The 12,995-nt window shown below is 37.5% G+C and overlaps 1 long non-coding RNA gene across 1 annotated transcript in view; it reads left to right on the top strand.

Moving 5' to 3' along the window:
• The first annotated feature begins 10,331 nt into the window (after positions 1-10,331).
• Positions 10,332-12,995, top strand: part of LOC128082595 (uncharacterized) — a 173,767-nt gene continuing 171,103 nt past the window's right edge. Inside the window, exon 1 of the long non-coding RNA XR_008207731.1 lies at positions 10,332-10,425. This is a non-coding gene — a long non-coding RNA (uncharacterized LOC128082595). The remainder of the gene's footprint in view (positions 10,426-12,995) is intronic.

The raw sequence follows: 12,995 nt of genomic DNA, 5'->3' as shown, positions 1-12,995 counted from the left end.
TCTAAGCTGTCATTCACCACCAGGAACAGAAGAGTGTGTGTGCATGTGTTTAGAAGTAACCAGTAAGTTCTGAAAGAGAGAGAGTCTGTGTGATACATCTTCTATTTTCCCCCAGGCAAGGAGCTGTAGGAATGCATCCAAAGGTGATTGCTGCTCTGCTGAGTTACTATGTGAGCTAACTGAACACTGCAGATTCTTTTAAATTTAAGAGAAAGCTGTTACTTTAGGGTTTTTTGTTTGTTTTTGTTTTTTGATATACTTTAGCTGGCAGACTAAATCCTTAATTCTTCATTTTGAATCATATGTTCACTCTGAATGCTTCATGCTGTGTCATTAAAAAAAAAAAAAAAAAAAAAAAGCATTTTGTTTGTGTGGTATTTGTTATGGTAAGAATCCAATAATCTTCAACTCTTTTTTTTTTTTTTTTTTTTTTTTTTAAAGCAAATATAAAGAAAGGTGCAATAAAATGTATCCAGAATCCAGTGGATTTAGTGGCAGTTGGTTCTACAAGGCAGGCAGTGTATGATGTTGACAATACATCTGAGTACATGATAATAGGCACCAAAAGCAAGGCAGAAATGCAGAAAAAGAGGTATTGCAAGCCCTGATTGTGGATTACAAAACAGAGTAGGAGAGCGTGCCATCCTTTCCTTGCCTCTGAGTGTTGATATTTGACTCTGGGGATGGACAGAACTCCTGATAAGTGTTCTCTTTATTTTAAGTACATTCTTTTTAGACTTGTTTGATATATTGGGATGAAACGCAGAAAACTTTGGCCTTAAAATGGAAGGGTGGGAATTATTGTATTTTTTTCCACTTCTTATTGCTTTTCTTTTCATCTTTAAAGTATTTCGTGCTGCCTGATCAAGGAGAAACTTGCTGCATGACACATGATTACATCAAGTACGTACCCTTCCAATGCATCTTACACTCCATTTCTGTTCTTAGGGTGATTTTTGTGGACAACGGTGTTTTTGTTTTTGGTGTTGCATCCTGTAGCACCACACTGCTTTTCAACTGTGAAGCTCTGCCTTGTCTTTGGATACGAAACAAGCCTTTAACTGGCTTGCGGTGGGTGGTAGGTTCTTGATGATTTTAATTAAAATTATTAATTTCAGAAAGCAGCTGAAATAACCAGATTTAGGTTGTTATACCTGGGTATCTGTTTGTACATGGGCACTCCATTATAGTAGTTCTTATACTGGCTCTTCATCTTATACCAGGCTTACTGTAGCTGTTTGCTGAACAGTGAAATGCTGAAGTAAATGATTCTTCCACTGTTTAAATTGCTATTTCTTCCCAGTCAATAAAGAATTTGCTCAAAAGTGTGCACACGAATTTTTCTTTTTACCACTCAGTACATGAAGTGTTTTTATTCCTACTGACAAAGCAATTTCAGCATTTTAATGAATGGTAAATGCTATTGTTTGAGAGTGTTACTTTCCTGTTTTCAAGTTTGAACATCCTATACATCCTATGTATCTCTCTTCCTTTGCTGAGCTTAATTTGAATAACTGATAATTATTTTGGTAGTGCTACACAGAGTTTTCCTGTATTGCTATTATGGTGGGAAATCTTGTCTTAAACGACTTTAATGTTATGGGGTTATTATAGGGAAGGTGTGGAGCAAGTTATCTTTCACTTTGATAAATGTATGCTATAGTAATAAAATGTTGTGATAGGAATCTCACTGAGACTGATAAGCTGTAGAAAGGACCTTTATGATGATGAAATACATCATTTCTATTCCCAGCCTAATGTCAAGAATAGCTAATGAAGAAAACGTTATTGGAATGTGCTTTATATTGTGTTTCATGGAATGTTGGGATTCTTAGAATGTTACGGGTTGGATAGCCAGCTTAAGTTAGGCTGTGTATTACAGTAAGGAAACATACTCTCTTAGTTTTGCAATTGTAATAATGCTATCATGACAGAACTTTGCACAGTGTTGCTAATTCTGCTTTTCTGTTTGTATCTGCTCATAGTCTTTATCAATACTATTTCTTTCCCACCTATTATGCATTTTAAAAACACTTTAAAAAAAAAAAAAAAAAGTAGTTTTAACATTATTGTAGCTTAAATTTATTTTTCCGAAGTAGGTCAGATCAATTTCTAGACCATCATTTCAAAGTACATAAAGCAGGGCACTGGAAACATCCCCATAGAAGGTAAGGAGGAAGAAGAGGGGTAGGGTACTGGCAGAAGAATGTGCTTTTCAGTATCCTTTGTTTTGTTACAGTGAGAGATGGGGCAGTTGTAATCAAGAGACAGGCACTGTCAGCTGCTGCACACTGTAAGGTAGGATGGCTTGTACAAATGACCCTGTGCTACTTAGCATTGCTTTAACTTACCACTATCAAGAGTGTGCAGCAAAGTCTTGTCTCAGTCGTGCGCTGCTGGAAATGAGTTCCCTGCAGCACAGAATGCTGCTGTGGAGACAGTGCTGGCAGCACTTGCAGGGAAACTGCCTCAGAACAGCAACCCAGGAACCCCAGCTGTCAGGCAGTCAGGACCCACCACAGCTCTATTGCGAATGCTGTACCAGGTACAAAGTGTTTTTCATCTTAAAGCAACAAACTTGTCACAACGCATTAGTTCTAAAATGTTTACCATAATGATTTTGTCAACTATTTTTGTTAGTTTATTTTTAGGAAATGAAAGTTTCATGAAAAACTTTGATTTTTGGTCTCCAGTTCTAGCAGATAAAAATCCATTGGAAACACACAGAATAGATTTCTCCTTTCAAATGAAACATGGGAAAACAGGTTTTAACACAATTTCCTTAGCACCTCACTGAAGAGACGGGCAATTCAGGCTGGAGTAATAAACAAATAAGGAAAAATCTAATCAGCTGAAAGCAGACTGCTTTGCATCTCTCAGTGTCGGCATAAATGATGCATGCTATTTTGTTTCTCAGTGAAAGTTGGGCTTAGGAGGTGAACAACTCCAGTTTCAAGTAGGGATCTGTGAAGAGTTCATGTTCTTGCTAAGCAGAGCAGCAAGACAGCCTTGGGACCTGTGCACAGGTATGATAGCTTTAAAAGAGATACAAGTAATGACATGGCACAACATTCAGTGGGGTGTTTACCTGGAAGGTGTGTCACTACATAGTTGGAAAAAAAAGTTTGTGACACGAAATGTACAGAGAAATAAAATAGGAGTGTGAAGTGCCCCAAAAGCTGTTTTGAAAAGTGCTCTCTAACTTTTTACCAAATCTGTTAGTATTTCTGTAGTTTAGCCTAATATGTGTTATTCTCTGTTCTAAATTTTATTCTGAAGTACTTCAGCCAGTACTACAGGTTAAAAACAAACAAACAACAAAAGCTTTGCTGAAACTAGGGCTCTCATTAGATACATTTTCTCTGTAACGTGCATTATTTTAAACCTTTTACAAAACTGTTAAAACTCCATTTCAGTTGTAGGCAAATAGTTGTTATAACTTTCCTTGTTTGTGTTTCTTAGATGCTGCTCCTTTACCAGTATTTGTATTGTCTCTGAACTCTACAGTTATTTTCCAAAATTACAGTTATTATTATATATTTACCAGTTAGGATAAACAAAATTCAGGATGAATTTAATGCTGATTGATGTGCTTCAGTGCTGGTTCTGTGGGCAGAACGCTGTTTCATGTCTCCATCTGTACAGTGAGTAACAAGGTGTCATAACTTAAAAATTCATGGTGAACAGTCTCTTGCTTTATTAATATCAGTCATGTATTACATCTGTTCTGCTAATGCAGCCAGTAAAGTACATCTCTCCTGTGATACAGTGAGTTATTTTTGTTCATATGGAGATCTATGATTATGTAAACAACTCATACAGTTTTTTCCTGAAATTTCTGCATAGCCCTTCCTGCAGCTGGTTACCACAGCGACAGGCAAAGGAGGCTGATTTAAATTTGTTAGCTCACAATGGGAAAAGCTTTGTATTTCATTGTGTTTTGTTTCAGAGAGGAAACATGCTCGTGTAACATCTCCACACAAACAATTTAACTCTCATATAAATCAGTCCTCTGGGAGATGCAGCATGTTCCACTCGTGTAAAGCGCTTATCTCAGTGCTCTACTATACTGCTTCCCCATTCCTCTAAGTTACATCAGTCATTTTTGTGTGCAAGGCTGTAAGATTATGTCATAAGCACAAATATTTTTTTGTCCTCCTTCCCTCTTGTAACACAAAACTTAAAATTATTTTTAGAAGTGTGCTCTAGATCAAGGTGGAAACAACAGGAAATGTGAGTGAAACATAAAAAGTACAATGTCCTGTCAAGCTAGACGATTTTGTATATGAAAATACAATTGAATCTTTCAAGTTACTGCATGGATGTGACAGCCATACCAGCATAGTGCTCAGAGAAAATGTCTCAAACTGAAGTAGTACTTCTACTGAAAAGAATATTAGTGAAGTGTCTGCGTAGGACAAGTTCTAATGGAAGAAAGGTCTTCAAGTGAGAGATAACTACATCCCTTGCAGATTTGCACTGAATCTTAGTCCTGGAAAACAGTTTCTAACAACTGCTAGTTCTCAGCATGAGAAAGGTCTTTGCAAAGCTGCTGGGGAGCATCCACCAATGATCCCATTACACTGGTAATTATGGACAAGAAAATCGGATGAGCCTAGTTGCCTGAAAACTGCCTACGAATTAAAGAGAAGAGCACGATGAACACAGATATTTGCTTTCTTCTGTGCAGGTTAACTTTAAATAAGTACCTAGTTGAATCATCACTGAGATTCAGAAGACTGGCAGTTGAACGATGCTTCCTGACTGACCTTGCTCAGACATAGAAAGAAGTGTAATTTTCTTCCTCTGTACAAAACGTAGTGTTTGCCATAATCTTGTGATTATGACAATTTATCTATTCTGTCCTAAAGCCAATTCACTGGAGTTAGATTAATGAGGTCTATAATATTTCTCAATGAGATATGAATAGTGAAAGCTGTTGTCTTGTACTCCATGCTTCCAGGTGAGGAACTCCTAACCAGCATCTCAGCCATTTTGTTTCTGATTGGGCTGCTTCCAGTCCTCTCCTAGCGTTTCTTTTTTCTGCTGTTGTAGCATGTTTCCTGTTAGAAAGGTGTAAGTTCCATAGACCAATTGATTTATTCACTGTCCTTACTCTTTTCAAGTGTACATTGTTCAAACAAGCACATTTGTCCTTTCAGATTTTTTCCTCTACCTGATGTACTTAAATTGTCATATTATCTGTTGCAGTCTTTTGTGCTATTTACTCTTTGTGTTTTGTCATTCTCCTAGCAGAAATGTACACTAAGAATACTGTTGTGCAAGGTTTCGTAGAGCACTTTTGAAGTTGAGAAATCTATCTTGTCTTTGTAATGGCGTCCGCATAGGGATCTGGGGTAGCTTGGACAATTCAAATCCCAGCTTAATTGCTACGTGACACACACATAAATAAATAAATCCTTATTTTTGACATTAGGATCTTTTAATTAATTACACAGAATTTGAAATTCTTCATAGTGAATTTGTTATTGCGGTGCTAGTTACTGGTACAATTCTTTCTTTAAGGAACTTTATTTCAGTTACCATAGTATTTTGCTGTCAGTATTGTCCAAAACATAACCTACTTCATGAATATTCTTGTGTTATTGTTTAGAGCTAGTAAAGAACAGCCTTTCCTCTAGGACCTTAGAACAAACCGTAGGATCTTACACATCTTTCTTAAAATTATACACTGTACTTTTTAGTGACAGGGTTATTTCTTGCTCTATGAGATAAGTGGCTTATTTTACTGATGTCAATTGATATTAGACTCTCACAAGTGTATATTAGAGAATTCAAGACATTTTAATATATGCTGCTCTATCAGTTTTCATGGGCTTATTGTCTGTTGTTGCCATATTGCTGGATACCATGGCTTCATAGAAGACTAAAGAGAATATACTGTTGTTATCTTTTTGCTAATCAGGAGACAGGATTTTTTCACTACCATTCGGAGGCATTTTAATAAAAAATAGGCTAAGCCTTTCTCTGTGACTTAAGCATGTCTCACATGGACAGGTCTTTACAGAAACTGACAAATAGACACTGGGAATTTCTCTCTCTCCCTACTCCTGTTATCAGTGAGCTCTTAGAAATCAAAGTGAAAATCTTTTCAGGTTGTTTTATTTCTTCTTGCATTCTGATGCTATGTCAGTTTTCAGTTGCTTTAATTACTGAATGATTCCTTGAGCTCTGGAATAATAAACATCTGTCTCGTGTTTCATTCACCATGTTACTTTCACAGTGAAAATATATTTTAGTCTCAAGGATGTGCTCCAAATTCTTTCAGGAATGTTAAGGCAAATAACTTATTCAGGCCTTCAGCGATACCAGCATCATCTGTCACTATTAGTGCATTCATGTTCCTTAACGACCCTCTTTTTTTTCTTCTGGCTGCTTGCTTCTTTTTCATGTTTACCATTATTCATTTTGAAAAATACCCTTTGTATTTGCATTTTGATGAATATTCTTATTATTCCCATATTTTAAATCTTTCTTTAACAGTCACGTTTCTGGAATCAAGCTACCAACCATACTGTTGTAAATAGGAAAATATTTTTCTTTGATTATAGACCTTGTATTTGTTATTTTCTCTTTTTCAGTTAATAGCAGTAATGTGTCTGTAATTCCCATGTGTGTGATCTGCATCTCCAGAGACTCGTGTCCTTAAAAAGTAGTTTCTTAAAACTGTATTATAGACAGTACACACTGTCAGAAAGTCTGTAGCACATGGCATGCAGAAGTGTTGGTACGTTCCTCTCAGGAACTACGCTAGGGAGAAACTTAGAATTTTCTTCCAATAAATGGAAGAACAATGACCATTACTTAACCTGAGTGTATGGGGTTATATGAGTAACAGCTGGTGGTCAATGCAGTAGTTATTTCTGGGCTGTTAAGCTTCTTTTACACTGACTGCATTTCTCTTTTAAACAATAAATTTTCTTATAGCTCTGGTAGTGTAGCAGTGGTATATCATAGTTGGTTGATAACCAGAATAGTACCTCAGCTGTACAAGGACATTCAAGAATAACATCAGAAATTTAACCTTCACCACTTGTATATTTAAACAAAAAAAAAAATACGTAAGAATTAGAATTAGACAATTCTGAGGTAAAATCCTTTTTGTAGTGTGCTGATGTCTAGTTTCTTACTTTGTGGATTCTATAAAGGTTTATATATTTTTCTTCCTGATGTGCTGAAGTGGAGACTTTTGCTTAAGTTATCAACTAGTACTGTTAGCATGCCAGTTGTTTGCTGATTTATTGTCTTTCCATAGTAATTTATGTATCTTTCTTTCAAGGTTTTTATTTTTTGTGTCACAGTTTGATCTCTAACTTCTCTATTGATTATAGATGAGACTGACAAAGTGGAGTAGAAGTAAACAGCAAATCATAAACAACGAGGTAGAATGGCTTTCCCAACGTCACATGAAAGGATTGTAGAAGAATTGGGATCAGACAAAGTCATTCTTTAATCAGTCCCCATTTGCTGGATAAGAGCATTTGGTATTGATACATGACAGAAGAGTGAGTCATCTGTGAACATTTGATTATCCATAAACAATTAATGTCTTAACAAAAAAGTGAGATAAATATAGTGACCCATTTACTTGTCTCTTTAAACCGAATACAAATTTGTCAGCAGAAGTGTATGGATTTCTTAGTACTAGTTTAAATAGACCAATTATTTGAAGTGTTTGCCTGTATTAAATCCCAAATGGCTGCCAATTTCAATACCTTAAATAACTTTCCCTTACAGTGCTCCAAAGCTTGGCTGCGGGCCTCTTAATCATTTCCTAGCGTAGGAAGACAAGTTGTAAATTTTGTCTATTTCCAAGTGGAAGTTGTACATCTTCATTAGGAAAGCAGAAGCAAAAGAAGTCACACCTATGTTTTCAGAGCTGTAGATAACTTCTTTCTGAATAACTTTACTATCAAGCTTCCATGTTTAACTGGGAAATGTGAATAGATTTTGAGCTTTCTTCATGTGCCTAGTGCTTTGTCAATAAGATTACTGCAATATCTCATGCCATCTGTCATATTCTCTTCTCTCAGCAGGGATGCTTTTCCAGTTATAAAGTCTAAACCATTAGCAAGAAAGAGTATTACTGTTGGCATTTTGCTGCTAGGCCAGCAGGCTATGCTAGGAAAAGGAATGCTATGTAAGATTTTGGGGGTGTTGGCTTTAAATATGAATATTTCTGAAAATACCAGATGGTATAATAATCTTTGATCTGTTCTTGGTTTCTGAACTGTTGTTGTCCTCCTCAGTATAATGTGTGTGTTCTGAGCAACAGTTGCTGGCTTGCGAGTTCTTGCTTCTTAGAACTCTTGTCACATGCAAATGCTGTTTGAAAATGATATTCATGCAGTGCATGGGAGTTAAATTACAATACCAAGTGTGCAGTGTGTGGCATGTGTGCAGCATAGTAATAGTTGATACAGTGACAGCCAAAAAGGCTGGCACCCCTACAAGTAACTGGATGCTGCAGCTGCATTTCAGTGTGCAACAGTACTTTCTTGCAGGTGGTAGGCAGTAATCAAAATGCTTTGACAAATAACTTAGGAAGATGCTTAAGGCTTCACCCAAATTTTACAGTGATGTAATGCACTTTCTACTTGGACAGTTAAACTAATATTCCTGTCCAAATTCCAAAGGAAATAAAATGTCATTGGACCTAAATCATCCCTGCACGAGCAGTTTGAAAAAAGCTTTTCCTCTCAGTTTGGTGCAAACACATGGTGCATTACTGAAGTGATGGCTGTCATGGATGCTCTCTCTTAGTGATACAAGCTCAGCTAAGTTCAGGCATGGTGTTTGTTTCAGTGCATTCTTAACACCACATTGTCTCCAAAAGACAGTGGACTATGAAGTATGTATCACTCAAATTAAATACCCATTTATCTGCTGACTTAGAACTTGTAGTGAATTGAAAGCTTTCTGAAAAACATAGTAGCTGCCAAACATTTAAGATACCAGTGTAGACTTAAAAGCTAATAAATTTCTTGTTATTCTGAAGTATGTTATATCTAAAGAATGAATTGGGAGTGAGAATATTTCCCAAAACTGGACTAAAATCTTCATATAGAGATTGTTTTATAGCTAAACAAGGGAATTTATTCTGGAGGCATTGACAAATATTGTACTGATTAATGTTGTTTGAATAATCCTTCTGTGATGTTTCAGTAATTATGGAGTATTCCTATAAGGTGGGAACATTAGAAATCAAAACGTACTCCTTTTCCCCCAGTGTTGGCTTCAATTCATGCTTTTAATGCCTGTATCCAGGAATATCTTTGGAGAGTTTAAATAGATGCAGTCTGAAGTCAGCGAGCCACTGGCGGAGCAAGAAGGCAAGCAAATGAATGTTTAATAAACTCGTAGACTTGTACATGTGTGGAATTTCACAGGTGTTTACCGTTATGCATCCAATAGCTAGTGAGATACTCATCAGTACTTAACAATCTGTTTAGCAAGAATGAATCAGCATAACAAAGCTACTGTTTATTTTTAAAATATCCTATTAATTAGTCCTTTGCATCCACCTGCTTAGGTAAACAGTTCATGTAATACAAAACCTTGGTGTTTTTATTATGGTAAGCTATGCAGTTTCTGTTTGTTTGCTCACTTATGCTGACAATGATTTCTTTGACTATGAATTTTCCTGGGAAGCAGAAGGAAGCCCATGTTCAAAACAAAACAAGAAGTATTTTTGGATGTCTTGTGGGTTAATAATTAATCCATTGGTCTTTTTTTTTTTTTAACGTATTGGAATGTAGTTGGTGCTTTATCTGCTTCTCTCCAGCAGCTGCAGCAGTATAACTGGATGTGAAGGTACAGCTTTCTTTCATATGCTTAAGAACCTGACAAGTGAAGGCTTTCTTATAGAAAGGAGATGAGAGGCAGTCAGAGAGGTGCCAGAAATCTCAGTCTGGAAGACTTCAGGAGTGAGAATGCCTAAGTCTGGTTCTGAATTATACCTGATAGTGCTAATCTGTAAGCTCTGTGCCAAATGTACTTGGTGGGCACAGTTAATTTAGAGCAGGTTTTTTTTTTTCTTTCCTATAATTATTTTTATGGGAGTTGTAACAGTATAGATTAAACCCACAAGGAACTGCCAGCCATGTTAGTGTCAAGATTTAAGAAGCTGTAGAAGGCTCAGGCTAAAACACTGAGAAGACATCACTCCAAGGGATTATTTTCTTAGTAACCTGTATTGGAAATGCTAAGTCATGGTCTGAAGCAGTGATTGAGCACCTGGTGGGAAGGCAGGGCCAACCCAGGGAAGATTAGGGGCATGCAGTGCACCTGAGTGATTGGAAGGGGTGGAGCCAGGATCCACCCTTCCCAGACCTCATTTAAGGGTTGGCAGTGGAGGTGAGGGGATCTTGTTGATGATCCCTGTGTACCCGAGGTCTCCTGAAGGTAAGCAGCTTCTTTCTGTTATTTCTGTGCCCATGGCTGTTGCATTTGTGCAAACTCTCACTTGCTGAAACCTGGGATCTTGCTGCTCTGCTGTCATTACTGCACTTTCCATCATGTTGCAGTAGCCCTCTGTTGGAAGTGTAACATCTTACAACAATTTGCTTGTGAGCTCTTATAAGCAATTGTCTTCAGTATGTTTGGAGCGTTGCAGGTAGGGCTAATATTCCAGGTGTAGCAAATAATAAAAAAGAAAAAGCTAGGCAGTCATAGCACAATATTTTTTTTATTATCAAGCAAGCACTGCAAATGTTTGGATTTAGCAGAAGTGTTTTAGCTTTCTTTGTATATGTATATGTATGTGTTCCATGAGATAACATTCAGAAGCCACAAATCAGGCAGTGATCCATTTGCAGAAACATTTGTCTTGTAGCCTAGAGAGAAAACTAAAGATAATTTTAAATGGAGATTTGGCTTGAAAGGTGAGCTTAGAATAGTGAGTGAAACTGCACCCTACTGTTTGAATTCTGCAGAACTTAGAAACAAATTTTACATACTCTGTGACTAAAGATGAAGAGAATTTATGCTTTAACTATTGTTTTCTTCTTAATTGGAAGAATCTTCCCATATGGGCTGTTTGAGTTGAAAGAAGTAATGCAGCTTACAGCGAAATGCATGTGCGAAATCCAGGATCTGAACTCCATTTGCACAAAGTATTTCTTTTAAGAATAGGAATGCTACCTGGTATTGAGATTAAGGAGAATCACATAGTAAGCTATTGAAATTGATGTGAATTTGTGTGATTTGTTGTCAGATGTATTTAAATACCCAGACAGTGCCAGGGGCCACAGAACCACAGTGTGAGGTATCACCAAGTTGGCATAAAGCATCTATAAGAAGATTACTCCTACTCCGCTGTACTCTACTGTTCACATTTTTGCAAACTATAGAACAATATCAACCTTGTTCCTGTTCACTAGCTGAAGTAAATTCAGGTTGAACCTACACTCATTTGTACGTTATCCACCTGAGGAGAACATTGAAGGCTTTTTCTTTTGGTTTATGTACAGCTTTTGAGATCTGATTCAGTAATATTTTGGGGTGACAGAAAAGGGGAGTTTACAAAGAAATAGAAAAAACTGAAAGAGGATTAATTACTCTCTTCTTACTCAAGTGTTCACTTGCAGTTAAAAAAAAAAAAAAAAAACTCCTTTTGGTATTATTCTGCTACCTAGAAGGTCTCTGGAAACACCAGTATGTGTGTTAATATGGGGAAGTTAAATGGTTGTCCTCCTGTTGAGTGGCTTGTAGTAGTGAGAAGGGAATTGCAGGTGTGGCTATGTATTAGATATTTCTCAGGACTTTGTGTACATATTCAGCATGGCACACTGCTTTATGGCAGTCTTATGGATGATGTGGTGGCCTCTCCACTGTCAGGCCACAGCTGCAGCTTTGGGCACACGTGGGAGCTGCCGCTAAATCCCTCAGGAGCTCTTAGCATCAGCTCTTAGTGTCAGGACAGGTATGGATCTGTCCTGGCAGACTTGAGCAGTCTGTATCACAGCAGTGGTGCAGGTGCAGCAGCACCAATGTGCTCCCAGGATGTGGCAGCAGCTGCATGCCCATGATGCTGGCATGAGCCTCTTGGGGGACCACCTGGGAAAAAGGGAAAAGGGTATTCTGTCTGCTGGGTGGTTTGCTTGGAGGTTGCCTGAGGGCTTTCTAACAGTTAGTGCTTTGGCTGATGCTTGTAATTCTCGGGTTTTATTTGTGTGCATAATTCCATGAATTACTAGAGCTTTTTGTAATGTGTTTTGGCAAATGTAAATAAGTTAATTGCAGGATTATGTGAGAGAAACCAATTCTGTGGTATAACACTGTCCTGAGAAGTCTCCATTGGGAGTTATGTTACCAGCAGTGTTTACTTCTGGATGTAGGTAATTAGCAGTGACGTGTGCGTGTTTGTTGGGTGCTGGTCACAGAAGTGGTTTTGGAAGTCATGGCTTGTTAATCATCTGTAACTTCTGTTAATTTACCATTCCTAGCTTTCCAATCTTTCCTAACTAAGGTCCTTCTGTAAGCATTATGCATCTCTTCATAAATGTGTACAAAATCTTTAGATGAGTTTAGCCTCCTTTCAGTGCATCACTTCTTTCATTTTCCCTTGAGTAGGACGGTTCCCAATACCTAACTGATCTGTTAGACTTTCAGAAGAGAAAAGGGCCATTTGATGAAGTGACTTCAATGAATACAGTGCAAAGCTGGTGGTTAAGGCAAACAACATGTCTGCTCCTCCATCCCTACCTTCGCTAGTAGCTTCCATTCCTTCCTGTAACTTCGTAAGATGGTCTGTTTGTAATAATTCTGTAGACTCAAAGCTGATTATTGGGTTGGTAGTGCTTGCCATGCCTGAGGAGGTTTGAAAGTACTTACTGTGCCTTGTTTCAGTGCTGGTCTGATTCTAGGTCTGCAGTCTCTTCCAAGCAGACAGTGGTCTTTAGCTGCTGTGGAGTAGGTGCCTGGAAGCTGTTAAGATGAACCAGTATAAACTCGTGCTTTTTTTTTTTTTTTAA

The sequence above is a fragment of the Tympanuchus pallidicinctus genome, unplaced genomic scaffold (assembly GCF_026119805.1).
Source record: "Tympanuchus pallidicinctus isolate F22 unplaced genomic scaffold, pur_lepc_1.0 scaffold22, whole genome shotgun sequence".
In the NCBI taxonomy this organism is placed as follows: Eukaryota; Metazoa; Chordata; class Aves; order Galliformes; family Phasianidae; genus Tympanuchus; species Tympanuchus pallidicinctus.
The sequence above is the reverse complement of the archived record's forward strand: the minus strand, read 5'-3'. Positions and strand labels throughout refer to the sequence as shown.